This window comes from Aquarana catesbeiana, linkage group LG02 (genome assembly GCF_042186555.1).
Source record: "Aquarana catesbeiana isolate 2022-GZ linkage group LG02, ASM4218655v1, whole genome shotgun sequence".
In the NCBI taxonomy this organism is placed as follows: domain Eukaryota; kingdom Metazoa; phylum Chordata; class Amphibia; order Anura; family Ranidae; genus Aquarana; species Aquarana catesbeiana.
Window position 1 is genome coordinate 473979474 of NC_133325.1, and position 20253 is coordinate 473999726.

The window sequence follows — 20253 nt, forward strand, 5'->3', positions numbered from 1 at the left end:
CTCTCTTATTGTAGAATAGGGAAGGGTCAGCTTTTTTTCAGTTAGTAACATAAGCTTCTCCTTATTAATGTAAGATTCTATATAGGCACACAGTATTGGTGTCATCGGTTTAAAGGACGAGTTCACCTTTCAAGAAAAAATTATAAATGCACATATTTCTGCATGAAAAAAATGTCCATTTATTATTTTTTTCCTGCAGTAGCCTGATCAGTGGATCAGAGGTGCAATGTCAGGCATCTGCAGACAAGCCCTGTAGCTCTCTGCCCATATCTTTATACAAGCTGTCTGTTTAAAAACTGCAAAACCTTGTGAATGAACTATGGGAGAGCTTATTGCCACCCTCACAGTTCCTTTAGAACTGCAAACCGTCAGCCGCAGTGGCTAAGCCCTGGTTCACACAGGGGTGATTTGTCAGGCGACCTAGCCGGCTGACAAGTCGCGTCCCGTTTTGTACTATGGAACCATTCTAATAGGAGCGACGCAAGTCGCTCCGACTTAGAAAAAGGTTCCTGTACTATTTTTGGGGCGACTTCAGGCGACTTGCATAGACTTCTATACAGAAGTCGTTTTGCAAGTTGCCGCTGAAGTTATATGAAGGTCGCCTCTGTGAGTCGGCCTGCAAGTCGTGTTGCCCCTGTGTGAACCAGCAGTAACGGTTCTGGTAGTTTGTTAGTTCACAGGAATCTGAGAATGAATGATGTGGCTGTGTGGGCAGTTTTTTTTTTCCCCGGAAATAATAGTATATTTGTTGTTTGGACTTCAATAGTCATACACAAAAAGTATTACGTTATTGTAAAATAAATTATTTTTCTAATGTTTCTTATAATATATTGTTATGTGACATTTAATTGTTATTGTATGTTTCTATCCATTAAAATAACATTGCAATATATACAGTATATATAATGTATATGTAGATATAATGTAGCTTTTAATTTTTGAGGATATAAACATGTGAGCTGTAATTAACAACTTGTTTTTGAAGATGTATGCTCAAGGGGTTATCATCCTTCTACTTGATTTATCTATTTATTTTTTTTCCAATAAGTTTTTATTCAAGAAAATAAAGTCAGGTTACATTGTCATCATATAAGCAAAACATGTGTGCAAAACGGTATTAGGATTAGATCTGCGATATGAAGCTTATGCATATATAACAAGCTCAACATAAATTATTCTCCATTTTAATATCTTATAACCACTTATCACTATTGCATTAAAACATGAAAGAAGCAAAAACCGGAAAGGGATGGAGATGGGTTCTTGTGTTTGGTTAATTCATTAAGTGGTTGTGTGGGGTATAGATTAAAGTGTGGTTCTTTTGTGTTGAGGAATTGTTTCATGAGAAGCAGCTTGGTGGTGTTATATATTAGGAAGCTAAGGTATTGTATGAATGTAAGGGTCGGGGAAGGGGGAGAAGGGGGGAAAGGGGGAAGGATAGGGAAGGGGTAATGACAGGCAGGGGATCCGCCTCCCCAATCTCCAACAGAAGCCAAATTTTATTTAAATAACAACCTAATGTTTTATGTGGAGGGGTGAATGTGGTGCTCATGTTGTTGGTATGCTCGTGGTTTGGGTCTTCAACTTATTTCCCCCCGTGCTCGTCCCTTGTTTAGGGGCGGGGGGCTCTGTGTCTGTTTAAGAGGTATAGCTTAGGCGCTCCGTAATTCCGTTCATTGTATCCCGTTAGTTCGTGACATCATTGTGTGTGTGACCCATCATTGTTGTGTAGTTATCAGTGGTTTGGAAGTGGGTCCAGTATGCCCAGGTGTGTGCGAATTTTGACGGGGCGTCTCTAGCTATATGGATTGATTCTTCCATTTCTGCAATTCTATTGATGCGATTGAACCATTCTGAGATGGTCGGGATATGAGATGAACCCCAGTGTATTGGAATGCACATTTTGGCAGCATTAATTAAATGTATTACCAGGGATTTGCAGTAAGTGTGAGCCGATATAGTGGAATGATGGAGGAGGAATTGAGCCAGGGTCTGCTCCAGAGCATATGTGGAGATTTGCGTAGTTAGTTTATGGACTTGTGACCAGAAGTTTTGTAGAAGGGGGCATGACCACAAAATGTGTAGTAGAGTGCCCGGTTCCCTGGAGGACCTCCAGCATGTGTCAGAAATGTTAGGATAGTATTTGTTAGGTAATACGGTGCGGTACAATCCAGTCAGGGTTTTGTAGTTTTTTTCTTGGATCGAAACATTGAGTGAACCTTTGTGTGCTAATGTAAATATTTGCTCCCATTGTTCTTCTGTTAGTTCTAACTGTAGATCCCTTTCCCAGCTTGGGCACATCTTCCCTGAGTTAGGGGTCAGATAAAAAAAGGTAATGAGAGCAAGGTGTGTACAAGGGAAGGCCAATATCCTAAGAAATTTTACTGGAAAAAGAAATATGCACTATAAGTGCATTTAGGTCGCCCTTGAAGGATATTTGTGCTGGCCAAAAATATTTAATCTCATAGATAGTTTTTTATATAAAAGTGCACTACAGTGCCATCTTTATTAAACATATAGAAATTCAATATATAAAAGGTAACAGTAGAAAATACAAATGTATAAAGTGCAAATACAAACACTGTACATCCAATTGCATATAGAAGATATAGCACCCATGTGCCTACAGCCCGCAGCCTGTATGTAGAGGATCAAGCGGATGAGGTGTATAGCACGTGACCCGACATGTTTCGGAAATAGGTATGTATTACTCCTTCATCAAGGGATTTATAATTAGGTGCTCAAGTCTATCTGTAAATTTCAAAAGACAATAAAAGAGTAATAGAAGATATCTATATCGTCATAAATTGTATGCGACTGCACTTTTGCAATATATGCGATTTAGTAATTATTGGGAAAGTAATACAAAAAAAGTCTAATAGAGACTAATCGTACTTACATCAATTTGATTCATAAAAGCAAGCAGAAAATAACAAAGAACAGCGGTTGAACCAGCAGAACTGGGAGCAGGCTGATTTTTTGGTTCACAGAGCACAAGATGGGTAGCCAGGAGTGCAATGCAGAGCGTTGCAGCACTTTCACAAGGGATGGCCGATAGAGATCTGTGTATTTAAAAATTGGTGTTGTAAATGTACAAGGCATATAATTAAGCCAATGCTTTGCTGAAAGACCGAATAGTCGTTCAGCTATAGTAAAGGAGAAAATAAGCATGTAGGGTGAGTATTCCAGTATGTAAAGCAAAGTATCCAAACAAATTACCTTGTGGCTGTTTAGTAATCTCTCAAGACTCAGACCTCCAGGCAGCAGTTCAAAAGACTGACAAATGCCTAGGGAGTGTTTGTGTCTTACATAGGACAACTGATTGGACATCAGCCAATCAGTGTCCGCTCCACATAATCAGCTGCATAGCAAGCAGCCATGTGTGGAGATCGGGCATCCCCCAGACGACGAGGCGCGCGGCGTAGCCACGCCCCTAAGGGCGCGATGACGTCACGCGTCTCGACGTCACCGGCGGGTATGCGGTCCCGGCGCGAGTAACGGAGCTCACACAGGGAACCGTACAGGAGCTCGTCCACATGCAGAAGGCCTATGGGACACGCAGCCAGGTGCTGCCCCATGGCCATGCATGTGTGGAGCTTACCCGCCGGGTGTCCGTGCGCACGCACACATTCCACATCGAGGAAAACTGCGCCACCTTGTGGATGGATTGAAGAGTGAACAGAGATGAATCGCAAGAACCAGCCTGCTGTACATGGATACATAAATAAAAGAACAAGAAAGGAAGGAACATAGTATGCAGTTGACCAGGAGTTACATATGAACAATTTATAAAATAGCAGTCAATTTCATACAGTGTTAATAAAATAAGCAGAGTGTTAAAGTGTTCATTAATTTAGAGCAATTCATACTTCAACGGTATGGAGAACCCAGGTATATACAGTATTCAGACATATAATAGTGTAACGATGATTTTAAATCAAGGACAGTCTAAATGTATGTAGACATAGTGTCCCATACCTATACCTGTATCTATCTGAAAATGTCCAATATACTAATGAATAATATTTATTACATAATAAAGTATAGAAAATGACGAGGAAAGAAAAACAAGAGTTAATTAGATAAAGTTGTTATTAGATTAGAAGGTAAAAGCGAACAGTAGGCTATATTGGGAAGTCCCTACAGATCCAGTTCGCAAACCCCTGATGTGAAACCGGGAAGGAACGGTTTAAAGTTGAAGGCCCCGTTGAGGCCAGGTGGATGATTTGCCCGTAGATTATGTATCCATCTCAGTTCGCATTGGAGAAGACGCTTGTTAAAATCTCCTCCCCTCGGACTGAAGTGGATACGATCGAGGGCTAAAAAGTGTACTTTGGGAGTCGATGAGGGGTGGGCCATTGCTATATGACGACCAATCGGCAAGTCTGGATCGCGTTTGCGTATGGTGCCAAGATGTTGGTAAATGCGTTTCCAGAATTCGTTTATGGTCTTGCCAACATAGTAGCACCCGCATTCGCAAGTAAGTAGATATACTATTGCTGGGGTTTTGCAGTTAACATAGTGCTTGGGAGTGAACAGTTGGCCATTAGGCAAAATAATGTTTTTTCGTTTGTCCATATATTGGCAGTAATGGCAGCCCCCACACATATATGTTCCCAATGTTTTACACGGATCGCCTCTGCAGGCTTTGTACTCACTTTTAACTATTTTGTCTCCTATGGATGGTGGCCTCCTATAGGTGACTATTGGGGCACTAGGGACAAAGGGGGCCAAAGTTTGGTCCATTGTTAGTAAGTGCCAGTATTTGTTTAGGATGCGCTTTATCTGCCTGTGTTCTGATGAATATGTCGTGATAATTCTGGTTGTTTCATCTTTACTAGGTTGTTTTTGTGCATTAAGTAAGTCATGACGGGGTTGATTGAGCGCTCGTTTGTACGCTTTTTTTAGACAGGTGTTTGAATATCCTCTTTCGAGGAGTCTCTTTTTTAAGATATTAGCTTCCATTTTGAATCCAGCATCATCGGAGCAGTTGCGGCGTGCTCTTAAATATTGGCTATATGGTATGGAGGCTAGAAGGGGTTTGGGATGGAAGCTACTTGCATGCAGCAGGGAATTGCCAGCTGTGGGCTTGCGGTATAGTTCACTAGAGAGATTGCCATCTGGTGATCTTTTGATCAGTACATCCAAAAATGTAATTTCATTTGGACTGTGGGTCATCGTGAATTTTAAATTAAAGTCGTTTTTGTTAATGCAGTTAAGAAATTCATGTAATAATTCAGTTGGCCCGTCCCATATCAGGAATATATCGTCTATGTATCGTCGCCATGTAATGACATGGCGCATATACACAGACAACGACTCCTGAACAAGCAGTGAATGTTCCCACTCCCCCAGGTACAGGTTGGCGTACGATGGGGCACAGCATGTCCCCATCGCCACGCCCTGTACCTGGAGGTAGTGGGAACCATCAAAGCAAAAGAAATTATGGTGGAGTATGAATTCAAGCGAAGTCATAATGAATTCAGTGTATTTGGGTTCAGAGTCGCTATATTGTTGCAAAATGTGTTGTATGGCCACCAGCCCTTTGGCATGGGGGATAGTGCAATACAAGGATTCCACATCGATGGCTACCAATTGGGTACCCTCTTCTATGTGTATGTCCTGAATAATCTGTAAGAAATGAATTGTATCGCGTACATACGATGATAGACAAGTAACTAGAGGCTTTAGGTGGTTGTCAACTACACGACTGAGGTTTTCTGTTAGGCTTCCACAGCCTGAGATAATAGGTCTGCCCGGTGGTTTTTTCTTTTGTTTATGCAGCTTCGGTAGCGCATAGAAAGTTGCCTCTTTGGGATGGCTAGTCCTAATAAATTCCCAAAGTTGTTTTGATATTGCATTATATTGAAAAGCAGTGTCAACAAGTGTATAAAAGTCGTGAGTGAATTTATCCAGTAATGATTTAGAGATAGGACGATACCACTCAAGATTTTGTAATATATCCATGCACATCTCAGTGTATTGTGCACTGTCCATAACCACGACGTTGCCACCCTTGTCAGAGGGTTTGATGACAACGTCGTGGTTACATGACAGCGCCTCCAAAGCCAGGGCGTGGCGATGGGGACATGCTGTGCCCCATCGTACGCCAACCTGTACCTGGGGGAGTGGGAACATTCACTGCTTGTTCAGGAGTCGTTGTCTGTGTATATGCGCCATGTCATTACATGGCGACGATACATAGACGATATATTCCTGATATGGGACGGGCCAACTGAATTATTACATGAATTTCTTAACTGCATTAACAAAAACGACTTTAATTTAAAATTCACGATGACCCACAGTCCAAATGAAATTACATTTTTGGATGTACTGATCAAAAGATCACCAGATGGCAATCTCTCTAGTGAACTATACCGCAAGCCCACAGCTGGCAATTCCCTGCTGCATGCAAGTAGCTTCCATCCCAAACCCCTTCTAGCCTCCATACCATATAGCCAATATTTAAGAGCACGCCGCAACTGCTCCGATGATGCTGGATTCAAAATGGAAGCTAATATCTTAAAAAAGAGACTCCTCGAAAGAGGATATTCAAACACCTGTCTAAAAAAAGCGTACAAACGAGCGCTCAATCAACCCCGTCATGACTTACTTAATGCACAAAAACAACCTAGTAAAGATGAAACAACCAGAATTATCACGACATATTCATCAGAACACAGGCAGATAAAGCGCATCCTAAACAAATACTGGCACTTACTAACAATGGACCAAACTTTGGCCCCCTTTGTCCCTAGTGCCCCAATAGTCACCTATAGGAGGCCACCATCCATAGGAGACAAAATAGTTAAAAGTGAGTACAAAGCCTGCAGAGGCGATCCGTGTAAAACATTGGGAACATATATGTGTGGGGGCTGCCATTACTGCCAATATATGGACAAACGAAAAAACATTATTTTGCCTAATGGCCAACTGTTCACTCCCAAGCACTATGTTAACTGCAAAACCCCAGCAATAGTATATCTACTTACTTGCGAATGCGGGTGCTACTATGTTGGCAAGACCATAAACGAATTCTGGAAACGCATTTACCAACATCTTGGCACCATACGCAAACGCGATCCAGACTTGCCGATTGGTCGTCATATAGCAATGGCCCACCCCTCATCGACTCCCAAAGTACACTTTTTAGCCCTCGATCGTATCCACTTCAGTCCGAGGGGAGGAGATTTTAACAAGCGTCTTCTCCAATGCGAACTGAGATGGATACATAATCTACGGGCAAATCATCCACCTGGCCTCAATGGGGCCTTCAACTTTAAACCGTTCCTTCCCGGTTTCACATCAGGGGTTTGCGAACTGGATCTGTAGGGACTTCCCAATATAGCCTACTGTTCGCTTTTACCTTCTAATCTAATAACAACTTTATCTAATTAACTCTTGTTTTTCTTTCCTCGTCATTTTCTATACTTTATTATGTAATAAATATTATTCATTAGTATATTGGACATTTTCAGATAGATACAGGTATAGGTATGGGACACTATGTCTACATACATTTAGACTGTCCTTGATTTAAAATCATCGTTACACTATTATATGTCTGAATACTGTATATACCTGGGTTCTCCATACCGTTGAAGTATGAATTGCTCTAAATTAATGAACACTTTAACACTCTGCTTATTTTATTAACACTGTATGAAATTGACTGCTATTTTATAAATTGTTCATATGTAACTCCTGGTCAACTGCATACTATGTTCCTTCCTTTCTTGTTCTTTTATTTATGTATCCATGTACAGCAGGCTGGTTCTTGCGATTCATCTCTGTTCACTCTTCAATCCATCCACAAGGTGGCGCAGTTTTCCTCGATGTGGAATGTGTGCGTGCGCACGGACACCCGGCGGGTAAGCTCCACACATGCATGGCCATGGGGCAGCACCTGGCTGCGTGTCCCATAGGCCTTCTGCATGTGGACGAGCTCCTGTACGGTTCCCTGTGTGAGCTCCGTTACTCGCGCCGGGACCGCATACCCGCCGGTGACGTCGAGACGCGTGACGTCATCGCGCCCTTAGGGGCGTGGCTACGCCGCGCGCCTCGTCGTCTGGGGGATGCCCGATCTCCACACATGGCTGCTTGCTATGCAGCTGATTATGTGGAGCGGACACTGATTGGCTGATGTCCAATCAGTTGTCCTATGTAAGACACAGACACTCCCTAGGCATTTGTCAGTCTTTTGAACTGCTGCCTGGAGGTCTGAGTCTTGAGAGATTACTAAACAGCCACAAGGTAATTTGTTTGGATACTTTGCTTTACATACTGGAATACTCACCCTACATGCTTATTTTCTCCTTTACTATAGCTGAACGACTATTCGGTCTTTCAGCAAAGCATTGGCTTAATTATATGCCTTGTACATTTACAACACCAATTTTTAAATACACAGATCTCTATCGGCCATCCCTTGTGAAAGTGCTGCAACGCTCTGCATTGCACTCCTGGCTACCCATCTTGTGCTCTGTGAACCAAAAAATCAGCCTGCTCCCAGTTCTGCTGGTTCAACCGCTGTTCTTTGTTATTTTCTGCTTGCTTTTATGAATCAAATTGATGTAAGTACGATTAGTCTCTATTAGACTTTTTTTGTATTACTTTCCCAATAATTACTAAATCGCATATATTGCAAAAGTGCAGTCGCATACAATTTATGACGATATAGATATCTTCTATTACTCTTTTATTGTCTTTTGAAATTTACAGATAGACTTGAGCACCTAATTATAAATCCCTTGATGAAGGAGTAATACATACCTATTTCCGAAACATGTCGGGTCACGTGCTATACACCTCATCCGCTTGATCCTCTACATACAGGCTGCGGGCTGTAGGCACATGGGTGCTATATCTTCTATATGCAATTGGATGTACAGTGTTTGTATTTGCACTTTATACATTTGTATTTTCTACTGTTACCTTTTATATATTGAATTTCTATATGTTTAATAAAGATGGCACTGTAGTGCACTTTTATATAAAAAACTATCTATGAGATTAAATATTTTTGGCCAGCACAAATATCCTTCAAGGGCGACCTAAATGCACTTATAGTGCATATTTCTTTTTCCTGAGTTAGGGGTCATATCTGTGTAGAGCATGTTGTGAATGGTAGAAATTTTGTGCTGTTGGGGCTCAGATTGGGAGCAGAGGTTTTCAAATGGCGTGAGTGCACGAGAAACTGCAGAGTCTCGGTCAATGTCTTGCAGAAAATGTCTGGTTTGGAGGTATATCCAGTAGGGGAAAGAGTGTTCATTTTGTTGGTTGCTAGCTTGTTACGGGTGCCATCCTGGTAGAATTGATGTGCCAGTATGTCTGAGTGAGCCCAGATGTCTTTTAAAAATTGGTTGGACATGCCTGGTAGAAAGGCTGGGTTGGACCTGATAGGGGTGAGAGGCCCTGGGCTCGAGGAAAGATGTCTTTTCTTACATACTTCTGTGAAGCTGCATAGAGTTGGGTAAATCAGCGGGTACTCTTTCAGTGCTAAAGGTATGTGTTGTGGATGAATCCAGGGAGTAGATCGTAACGGTAGAGGAAAAGGAGTTTTCAAGAGTCACCCAGTCTTTACATTTATGATGTACTTGTGTGGGCAGTTCTTAAATGGTGACAGTGGGTGCAGGAAGAAGATCCCCTACCCACTGCCACACCGGTGAGGAGATTGGAGAAATTGGTGGCAGGAGCGCATGTTACATGTTCCACCTTAAATATGGGGGGAAAATGTGACATGTTTCAAAAGGTGAACTGAGCCTTTAAAACTAGATTTCTGGTTATTTGCAATTGAACTTTAAATACTAAGATCAAAAAAGATAATTGCACAGTATGTAGCAATCAGTTGAAGTGATGAGTAATGGGAATAAGTAAAAACTTGACAGTATTCCAATGATAAACTCACTGCAGCAAGTTTTGTTGGTTAGACCCTGTGGGTTTATAATCTATAAGCATATTTTTTTTAACTCTAATCTTTTTCGTGCTTTCTATATCTGTTTTACAGGTCCGGGTACATATAACAGCACCCTTGGATTTCAGTAGCAGTTTAAAAATATTAGTTTTAATTATCATTATTTTTCAAATTGCACATTTCAATACAGTCAGTATACTAAAAGATATTATCAACATTGGTATTAATAATTCATTTACCATGGAGTTCAAACCGGGTATGTATGCAGCATAAATTCATCATCTGTGAGGCTTCATTAGCACTGGCACTCCTGTGTTTAGCTTTTCTAAGTGCAGGGGATATGGGATGGCAAGCAGCCCACACCCTAAACCTAACAATTTCCCCCCAATACAGCCATAAAATAAAAACACAACACTAGCATATAATGGCCGCGGCACTTTATTGATTTGCAATTAAACATCCAAAATTCATGAATATTTATTAATTATTTATTCAGCAATATTGAACTAAAAGAACAATGCATGTCTCCCCTAGCTATCCAGGGTGACCAACCACATAAGTACCACCGACAAGGGTGGGAAGGGAGGACAGCTCTTTTGCCAAGGCTTGACCAAGTGCGCAACTAACTAGGAGCTCTTCCCTATTTATAGGGCTCCCAAGGTATTCTAGAATCTTCCATAAACTCCCATTGGACAAAAGTTCACCTCAAAAATTTAAAGAGACAGTAACCTATAATAATAATACTATATAAATTCACATTACACTTGTGGAGAGGGGCAGGGCTGCCGCAAGCCCATGAAGGTGGGTCCAAATAGCTGTTCCCTCCTTTTACATTCTCTGGAAAGTATAAACAACTTTTGTATTTCTCAGATCACTTTTTGCTGTCAGAGCTGTTTTTCCCCTTTTCGCACACGTTTAAATGCACATTTTAGGCCTGCAGATTTGTTAAAGCCCACAAACATTATACATTTTTTAAAGCAGAGACCCTGGAATAAACCGGCAGTTGCAATTTTTTGTGTCACACAATAGTCACAGTTAGTACAACTGTTTATCAAACTTATCTTTTCAGTAAATTTTACACTAACAGTAAAGTTGGCAAAATATAAAAAAAAGGAAAATGCATCAAGTACATACCAAACACGTCAAGCCTTAAAATTGCGGAAGCCCATGAAATTATGACTTTAGAAGCCAAAATTCTTGATGCTTTAAAAGCCTTTACAGATCATCAGCTTGGAGTTAACCATGAATGATGCCACTAGAATTTTTGCTCTCACTCTGGCGTGGATAATGATATATAACATGTTTTGTAGCTGCGTCCAATGCATGCATTTAACCATTTCCAGCCCGCAGCGCGGCTCTTGTTCTGGGTGGATGTTATATGATGGCCCTCCAGAGCAACCGCTCTCGCGTGCCCGTAGGGACACGCATCAGGGCGGTCAGTGGTGCAGTGCGTCAGTCTGCCACTCCACTACACCGATCTCGGTAAAGAGCCCCTGATGGAGGCTCTTTACCACGTGATCAGCCGTGTCCAATCATGGCTGATCACGATGTAAACAGGAAGAGTCGTTGATCGGCTTTTCCTCACTCGCGTCTGACAGGCGCGAATAGAGGAGAGACACTCAGACACACTCATGCTCGGAGACACTCAGAGACACGCAGAGACACTCAGGAACGGAGTGGTCTCCAAGCGTCTCTGAGCATCACCGGTGCCCCCGCACCTCTGGCCACATGCGGGACTGCACACCCCAGAGGCTTGAATCCTGCTCGTCTGATGTCCCCTGATGAAGTCACGTGATGACGTAATGCGTAGGGAGTGGCCGGGAATTACGAGATACCGGAAGTGACGTGAGATCGGCGCTCACACGCCATACTGTTTGATATCCTGCTTGTTTATCATTATTTTAATGTAAGAGTTCAATTAGCTTAATAGATTGGTTTATAGTTTAATATACTACACCATTGGAGGCTCTTTTTTCCCCTCCCTTTACTTTTATTGTGGAGATGTGGAGATTTGGATACAAGATATCAGCTAGACGGTGACGGAGCACACCCTGGTGGTTATCAACCTGCACAGCAGAGAAGCGTCCATCTACTTTAATGCTGTTTATCCATGGATTAAAGATGAGAGTTCTGTGAGCACGTTTGTGGATTTTCAATATCACTCCTCTTCTACTTGTACTATTTTTTGGGCTAATTTAACATCACCTTATTTTGGGATTGATCCAATTGAGCTGATTACCCAATGAGAAGAGGATCTGCTTTATGAACTTTTCCATCAATCACCATTTTTTATTGATCACCATCATCTTTTCTTCGTCACATTATTATGTTTAATATATCAAGTAATTTATTCATTGATTCATATTAATTTTTTTTGCCACATTTATATGTTGGACACGTATTTTAATCATTCATTTTATTTTTGAATTTTTTCATCAATCACCATTCTTTATTGATCACTATCATTTTTTCTTTGTCTCATCAGTTTATTTTATACATCAAGTAATTTATTTATTGATTCACATTTATTTTGTGGTTTTTATACCTTATTGTACATTATTTACTGAGGAATTATTCACTGTTGCGTGAGATCACTATTCATTTATTCAGATTTAAAGTGTGCTTCACTTTGCAGCACCAATGGAAGGAATGTAAAATCTTGCTTTCAATGAAAGGTTATAAAAACTTAAAAAAACTTAAAAAAAAATTTTAGTTGTGATTTGAAGAATGTACTATGGGTATGTGTATACAGTATTTACTTTTTTTTATTCATATGACTAAAACAGTATTTTGAATATTTTTGTTTATCATGGGTTGAAACAAAATTAGTATATTAATATTTTGTATTGACTTTTGAGTCAGCAGGTGAAGATTTAGACCCCTTTCACAGTGGGGCGGAGTGGGCATTAGCGGTAAAGCGTAGTTGTTATAGCGTCACTTTTTGGCCACTACTGGGGCACTTTTAACCCCCGCTAGCAGCCGAATAAAGGGTTAATAGTGCCTGTGTTGCGGTGCTGCTGAAGCACTTTGCGAGCGCTTCAGCAGTGCTGCCCATTCATTTCAATGAGCAGGGCCACAAAGATGCTGCTTACAGGACTTTTTTTCCCATCCTGCAAGCCCACTGCTCCAATGTGAAAGCACTCCAGCTTTCACACTGGGGAGGCTTGAGAAGTGCTTTTTAGGTGCTATTTTTAGCGCTAAAACGCCTGAAAAGTGCCCCAGTGGGAAAGGGATCTTAGTATTCTTTGTTTCCAGAAACTCCAACTGCCACTTTGTTGAAGAAAAAAAATCTGTTGCTTGTACAACTCAATGGCTAAAACAAAGCAAAAGGGCTTATATAAATGGTTTCACTACAGAGGTTTCACTTTAGATAGTCAGCCTCAAGGGCGACTGCTTTTCATGATATTGCTTTGAATAGCCTATAGTTCTCTGTAAATTCTCATGTATTAAATATTGAATACATATAGTAAAATATATATATATATATATATATATATATATATATATATATATATATATATATTTAAAATATCAGTTTTAAAACTTATAAAATTAAAAAGGGGAATTGTCCAAAAGCCAATAGTTTCCCTTTAATTAACATATTTACATACTACCATATACTTTTTTATCCAAGGCAAGTATAACACTGTAGGGGTTATTTACAAAAGGCAAATCCACTTTGCACTACAAGTGCAAACTACAAGTGCAAAGTGCACTTGAAATTGCACTGAAAATGCACTTGGAAGTGCAGTCGCTGTAAATCTGAGGGGTAGATCTGAAATAAGGGGAAGCTCTGCTGATTTTATCATCCAATCATGTGCAAGTTAAAATGTTGTTTTTTATTTTCCTTGCATGTCCCCCTTGGATCTACAGTGACTGCACTTCCAAGTGCACTTTCAGTGCAATTTCAAGTGCACTTTGCACTTGCAGTTTGCACTTGTAGTGCAAAGTGGATTTGCCTTTTCGTAAATAATCCCCCATGTTTACATTACTGCAACCAGCATTCTGTGTGTAGGCAGCCCATTTGTTTCAGTGGGCTGCCCTATCCACAGAAACACAGGGAAAGTAGCCCATGACCCTTTTTTTTTTTCAAATTGCACTGCACAGAGCCACATGGTGCTGTACTACCATGTTGTTTGGTGTACACAAAAATACACTGCATTTGGCAATGTGTGGGGTGCCAATAAAATAGATTTAATCTCTATCTGTTGGGTAATGCATGCAATTGTGCATATGTTACCGACACGCTATAGTGTGAACCTAGCCTACAGATCTGGTCAATTAACTTTCCATTTTTATTGACTGATCAAACTGGTCTGCCAGTGGTCCTACTTTGACCTGCAAGAAACTGTTGTGTCTTTCTGAAGGGATCACCCTCGTTGAAGTAAAATACATGGAACCCTGGAATAATATTTTGCCCTGAACTGTTGAATGGTACTTTACATTGTTGATGCTTATAGCTATGGAATTCATGGATCTTGTTTCGCATAGATAATTGACTACCTGACTATCTTGCAACAGTTGCTTTTACGGGGAAGTGGGCAGCTGGAATTGTTTTCGAATGTCTTTTAAGAAATAAAAAAGAGCGTTGGAATCAAGTGTGCATAGATCCTCATTTCTTTATATTTCACACAATGGCAATTAGATACAGCTTTTGGGCACAATATTGTTAGAAAAGTGATTTATAACAACTGAGTACTTTAAATGCTGCACAAAACTCCAGTTATAAAATATCCAATTTCGTCTCTATGATGGCTGTGTGTCAATATAATTTTTTTTACTTATTAGCCACACAGGGCATTAATCCCAATTGAACTCTGTTTTAGCTTTTACACAGGCTGCGGATCACCAAGGCCTCTTGGTTTCCTAGGCAACCACACCACTCTCATACACTTCCCTACAGCTGATCACTCTTCTGGAAGGAGAGCAATCTTACCGCTATGCTTCCCAGGCAAATGGTCTTCTCATTCACTTAAACAGTTCAGACCAAAGAGTACAAAATAATAATTTGCAGCACCCTGCCTTTGCGCTTTTCACAATCACCTAGGGTTTAAACTTGAAACTACTGTTCCTCTGTTTGCCGCTGACAAATGCCAGCATATGCCCACAAATAGTTTTGAAGCTGCTGTCTAAATACATTGAAGCCTATAAACAACACTATAAACAACATGTGCACACAAATACAGCCTATAATACTCATAAACCGTTGACTTGCTTATAAGCAAAAAATGTTTGTGGCCACACAAGCCCTCTGAAAGAAATAGGGCCATAACACATAAAAAAAAAAAAGAGAGATTTGTTTTTATTCTTGCATGCAGGAATAAAATAAGGTAATAGAGCAATAGGAGGCCTGCCTTCGGTGTCAGATGTGAATGTTCTTTTGGAGGCCGTAGCTATTGAAGAGCGTGAAGCGAGTCCTCCCCATCCATCAGAAAGGGAAGTTTAATGCCCCGTACACACGGTCGGACTTTGTTCGGATATTCCGACAACGAAATCCTAGGATTTTTTCTGACGGATGTTGGCTCAAACTTGTCTTGCATACACACGGTCACCCAAAGTTGTTGGAAAATCCGATCGTTCTAAACACGGTGACGTAAAACACGTACGTCGGGACTATAAACGGGGCAGTGGCCAAAAGCTTTCATCTCTTTATTTATTCTGAGCATGCGTGGCACTTTGTCCGTCGGATTTGAGTACACATGATCGTAATTTCCGACAACGGATTTTGTTGTCGGAAAATTTTATATCCTGCTCTCAAACTTTGTGTGTCGGAAAATCCAATGGAAAATGTGTGATGGAGCCTACACACGGTCAGAATTTCCGACAACAAGGTCCTATCACACATTTTCCATCGGAAAATCCGACTGTGTGTACAGGGCATAAGAGTTTCTTATACAGGCTGTTTTTTTTGTCAGAATTTTTTTTAAGCAACAGTGTCACATTATTGCTGAACTCCGACTGATTATAATAAAAATGCACAATAATGTATTTTTAGAAAATCAATAAAAGCAATAGTCAGACTGAGCCCCCGTTCACACCTATGCGAATTAGATGCGGCTTACAACGCATCCAATTCGCAGGACATTTTAAACTAGGTTAATTTAAATGAAGCTTGTTCACATATGTGCGTTGCATTCGCACTGCGCATTGCACAAAAAACGTGTGCGTTTTCTGGTCATTGCGGTGCAAATTATGAGACCCTTATCTTCTATGGGAACGCATCTGCTTCGCAGATGCATTGCGTTCTGAACATGGATTTTCTCCTTCTCCTCACTACACCTCCCCCTCTCCCTGCTCACTGATCCTGAGCTAAAACGCAGATGAACCTTTGAACAGGAGATTTTTATCTCCTCAGTGAAACCTGAGCTTCAATTCGCACCGCACATGTGTGAACCCATGCTAAGAGAGGGAGCTGTCTGACAGTGCTGTGTAAATCTCAGAATTGGATGGACTGAACTAAAAATCCATTATTAGGTAAAACATATGTGAATATATATGAATAACAGGGACCTCCACCATGCCACATCCTAAATTAAATGGCAAAAACATATTCTAGCAGAAATATATCCTGCCATGGTATGGACTTTAATGGCACATGAGACATACACAATCATTTAAAAAAGTAACAATGTTTAGCAAAAACGCCACTGCGTATACAAATCATTAAAATCATGCAACCCTCAAAACCAATAAGATGAATAGACCCCAATTGGACCACAATAAAGATCCTCTATATCATGTAATATATTATATGACAGTGATGGCAAACATTGGCACCCCAGATGTTTTGCGCGGTTGTGCGATGCTGTACACAAACAAAATTGATGTCCTTTTTTTCCCACAAATAGAGCTTTCTTTTGGTGGTATTTGATCATCTCTGCAGTTTTTATTTTTTGCGCTATAAACAAAAAAAACCCGACAATTTTGAAAAAAACACAATATTTTGTACTTTTTGCTATAATAAATATCCCCAATTTTTTTTTTTAAAAAGCTAATTTTTTTCCTCAGTTTAGGCAGATATGTATTCTTCTACATATTTTTGGTGATAAAAATCGCAATAAGCGTATATTGATTGATTTGCGCAAAAGGTATAGCGTCTACAAAATAGGGGAAAGATTTATGGCATTTTTATTATTATTATTTTTTTTACTAGTAATGGCTACGATCTGTGATTTTTTCGGGACTGCAACATTATGACGGACACATCAGACACTTTTGACACATTTTTTAAACCATTGACAATTATACAGTGATTGGTGCTATAAAAATGCATTGATTACTGTGTAAATATCACTGGCAGGGTAGGGGTTAACACTAGGGGCGATCAAGGGGTTAACTGTGTTCCCTGACTGTGTGTTCTAACTGTGGGGGAGGGGACTGACTATAGGAGATGACAGATCATGGTTCCTAGCTATTAGGAACTCACAATCTACCTCTCCTCTCCTCTCCTCACAGAACAGGGATTTGTGTGTTTACACACACATGTCCCTGTTCTGCCTCTCGTGCCCATGATTGCGAACGGCCGGCGATCATCGCGACCGCTGTCCACGAGTATTGGCACCCCCACAAGGCAGTGCATGCCTGCTATCCTGCTTAAAGGAGCCGACGTACAGCTAGGACGGTTCGCAGGATCGTGCCAACCTGCCGCAGTATAATGCTAGTCGGCAAGTGGTTAAAGGGTTAGTTCACCTTTACCAAAAAACAAACGGTGCAGCTTTGGCTAAAGTTAAATAATGCGCTTGCTATAGGTTTAGGCCATTTACATATCTCATAAAGCCTGGCCAGAAAACTCCCAGGACATTGCTAAGGATGTTCTTAAGAGAGGCCCACTACTACTGTTGACTTTAACGATCACAGGAGTGAGCTGTCAAACACTGGGATAGATAAAACTGGTGCACTCAGAATCTGGTGCAGCTGCGGATGGTAGCCAATCAGCTTCTAAATTCAGCTTGTTGAATTAAGCTTTGACAAAAAAACCTATAAGCTAATTGGTTTCGTTGCAGAGTTGCAACAGATTTTGCACTCGCCAGGTTTAGTAAATGATCCCCATTGAGAGAAATGCATGTGAGGAGGTTTGAATCAGGGAAAGAGCTCATTCCTGTGATGGCAGAGGTGAACAGTAATGCCCTGTATACACGATAGGATTTTCCGATGGAAAATGTGTGATAGGACCTTGTTGTCGGAAATTCCGACCGTGTGTAGGCTCCATCACACATTTTCCATAGGAATTTCCGACACACAAAGTTTGAGAGCTTGCTATAAAATTTTACGACAACAAAATCGGAAATTGTCGGAAATTCCGATTGTGTGTACACAAATCCGACACACAAAGTGCCACGCATGCTCAGAATAAATTAAGAGATGAAAGCTATTGGCTACTGCCCCGTTTATAGTCCCGATGTACGTGTTTTACGTCACCACGTTCAGGACGATCGGATTTTCTGACAACTTTTGTGACCGTGTGCATGCAAGACAAGTTTGAGCCAACATCCGTCTGAAAAAATCCATGGATTTTGTTGTTGGAATGTCCGATCAATGTCCGACCGTGTGTACGGGCCATTAGAGTGGGGCTCTAGCAATGTCCTTAACATCCAAGCTTCATGAGTAGAGATGAGCTTCGAGTTCGAGTCGAACTCATGTTCGACTCGAACATCGGCTGTTCGCCAGTTCGCCGCACAGCGAACAAATTTGGGCGTTCGCGGCAAATTCGAAAGCCGCGGAACACCCTTTAAAAGTCTATGGGAAAAATCAAAAGTGCTAATTTTAAAGGCTTATATGCATGGTATTGTCATAAAAAGTGTTTGGGGACCTGGGTCCTGCCCCAGGGGACATGGTTTAATGCAAAAAAAGTTTTAAAAACGAACATTTTTTCGGGAGCAGTGATTTTAATAATGCTTAAAGTGAAACAATAAAAGTGTAATATTCCTTTAAATTTTGTACCTGGGGGGTGTCTATAGTATGCCTGTAAAGGGGCGCATGTTTCCCGTGTTTAGAACAGTCTGACAGCAAAATGACAAAATGACATTTCAAAGGAAAAAAAGTAATTTAAAACTACTCACGGCTATTAATGAATTGCCGGTCTGACAATACACATAAAAGTTCATTGATAAAAACGGCATGGGAATTCCCCACAGGGGAACCCAGAACCAAAATTTAAAAAAAAATGACGTGGGGGGTCCCCCTAAATTCCATACCAGGCCCTTCAGGTCTGGTATGGATATTAAGGGGAACCCGGACAAAATTTTTTAAAAAATGGCGTGGGGTCCCCCCAAAAATCCATACCAGACCCTTATCTGAGCATGCAACCTGGCAGGCCGCAGGAAAAGAGGGGGGACGAGAGAGAGCCCCCCCTCATGAACAGTACCAGGCCACATGCCCTCAACATTGGGAGGGTGCTTTGGGGTAGCCCCCCAAAACACCTTGTCCCCATGTTGATGGGGACAAGGGCCTCATCCCCACAACCCTTGCCCGGTGGTTGTGGGGGTCTGCAGGCGGGGGGCTTATCGGAATCTGGAAGCCCCCTTTAACAAGGGGACCCCCAGATCCCAGCCCTCCCCCCGCCCCCTTCTGATGTCACGGGGAATGCCACAGGATGATGCCGGACGAGAACACCAGAGGAAGAACCAGAAGATCCAGAAGAAGAAGATGGAGGAAGAAACCGAAGGAAGATAGAAGATAGAAGAAAGAAGATAGAAGATAGAAGAAAGAAGAAGCATTTAAATAAAGGAATTGTCAAAAACTGTCTCTTGTCATTTTTAACATTTTTGACAGTTTTTTTGTGAAATGGTAGGGGTACTTTTCTACCCTCTTACCATTTCACACAGGGGGGAGGTCCGGGATCTGGGGGCCCCCTTGTTAAAGGGGGCTTCCAGATTCCGAAAAGCCCCCCCCGCCCGCAGACCCCCACAACCACCGGGCAAGGGTTGTGGGGATGAGGCCCTTGTCCCCATCAATATGGGGACAAGGTGTTTTGGGGGCTACCCCAAAGCACCCTCCTAATGTTGAGGGCATGTGGCCTGGTACGGTTCAGGAGGGGGGCTCTCTCGTCCTCCCCTCTTTTCCTGTGGCCTGCTAGATTGCGTGCTCAGATAAGGGTCTGGTATGGATTTTTGGGGGACCCCACGCCATTTTTTTTTACATGTTGGCGCGGGGTTCCCCTTAAAATCCATACCAGACCTCAAGGGTCTGGTATAGATTTTGAGGAGGACCCCAACGCCATTTTAAAAAAAAATTTTGACCGGGGTTCCCCTTAATATCCAACCAGACTTGAAGGGCCTGGTAAGGAATTTAGGGGGACCCCCCCACGTCATTTTTTTTTTTTTAAATTTTGGTTCGGG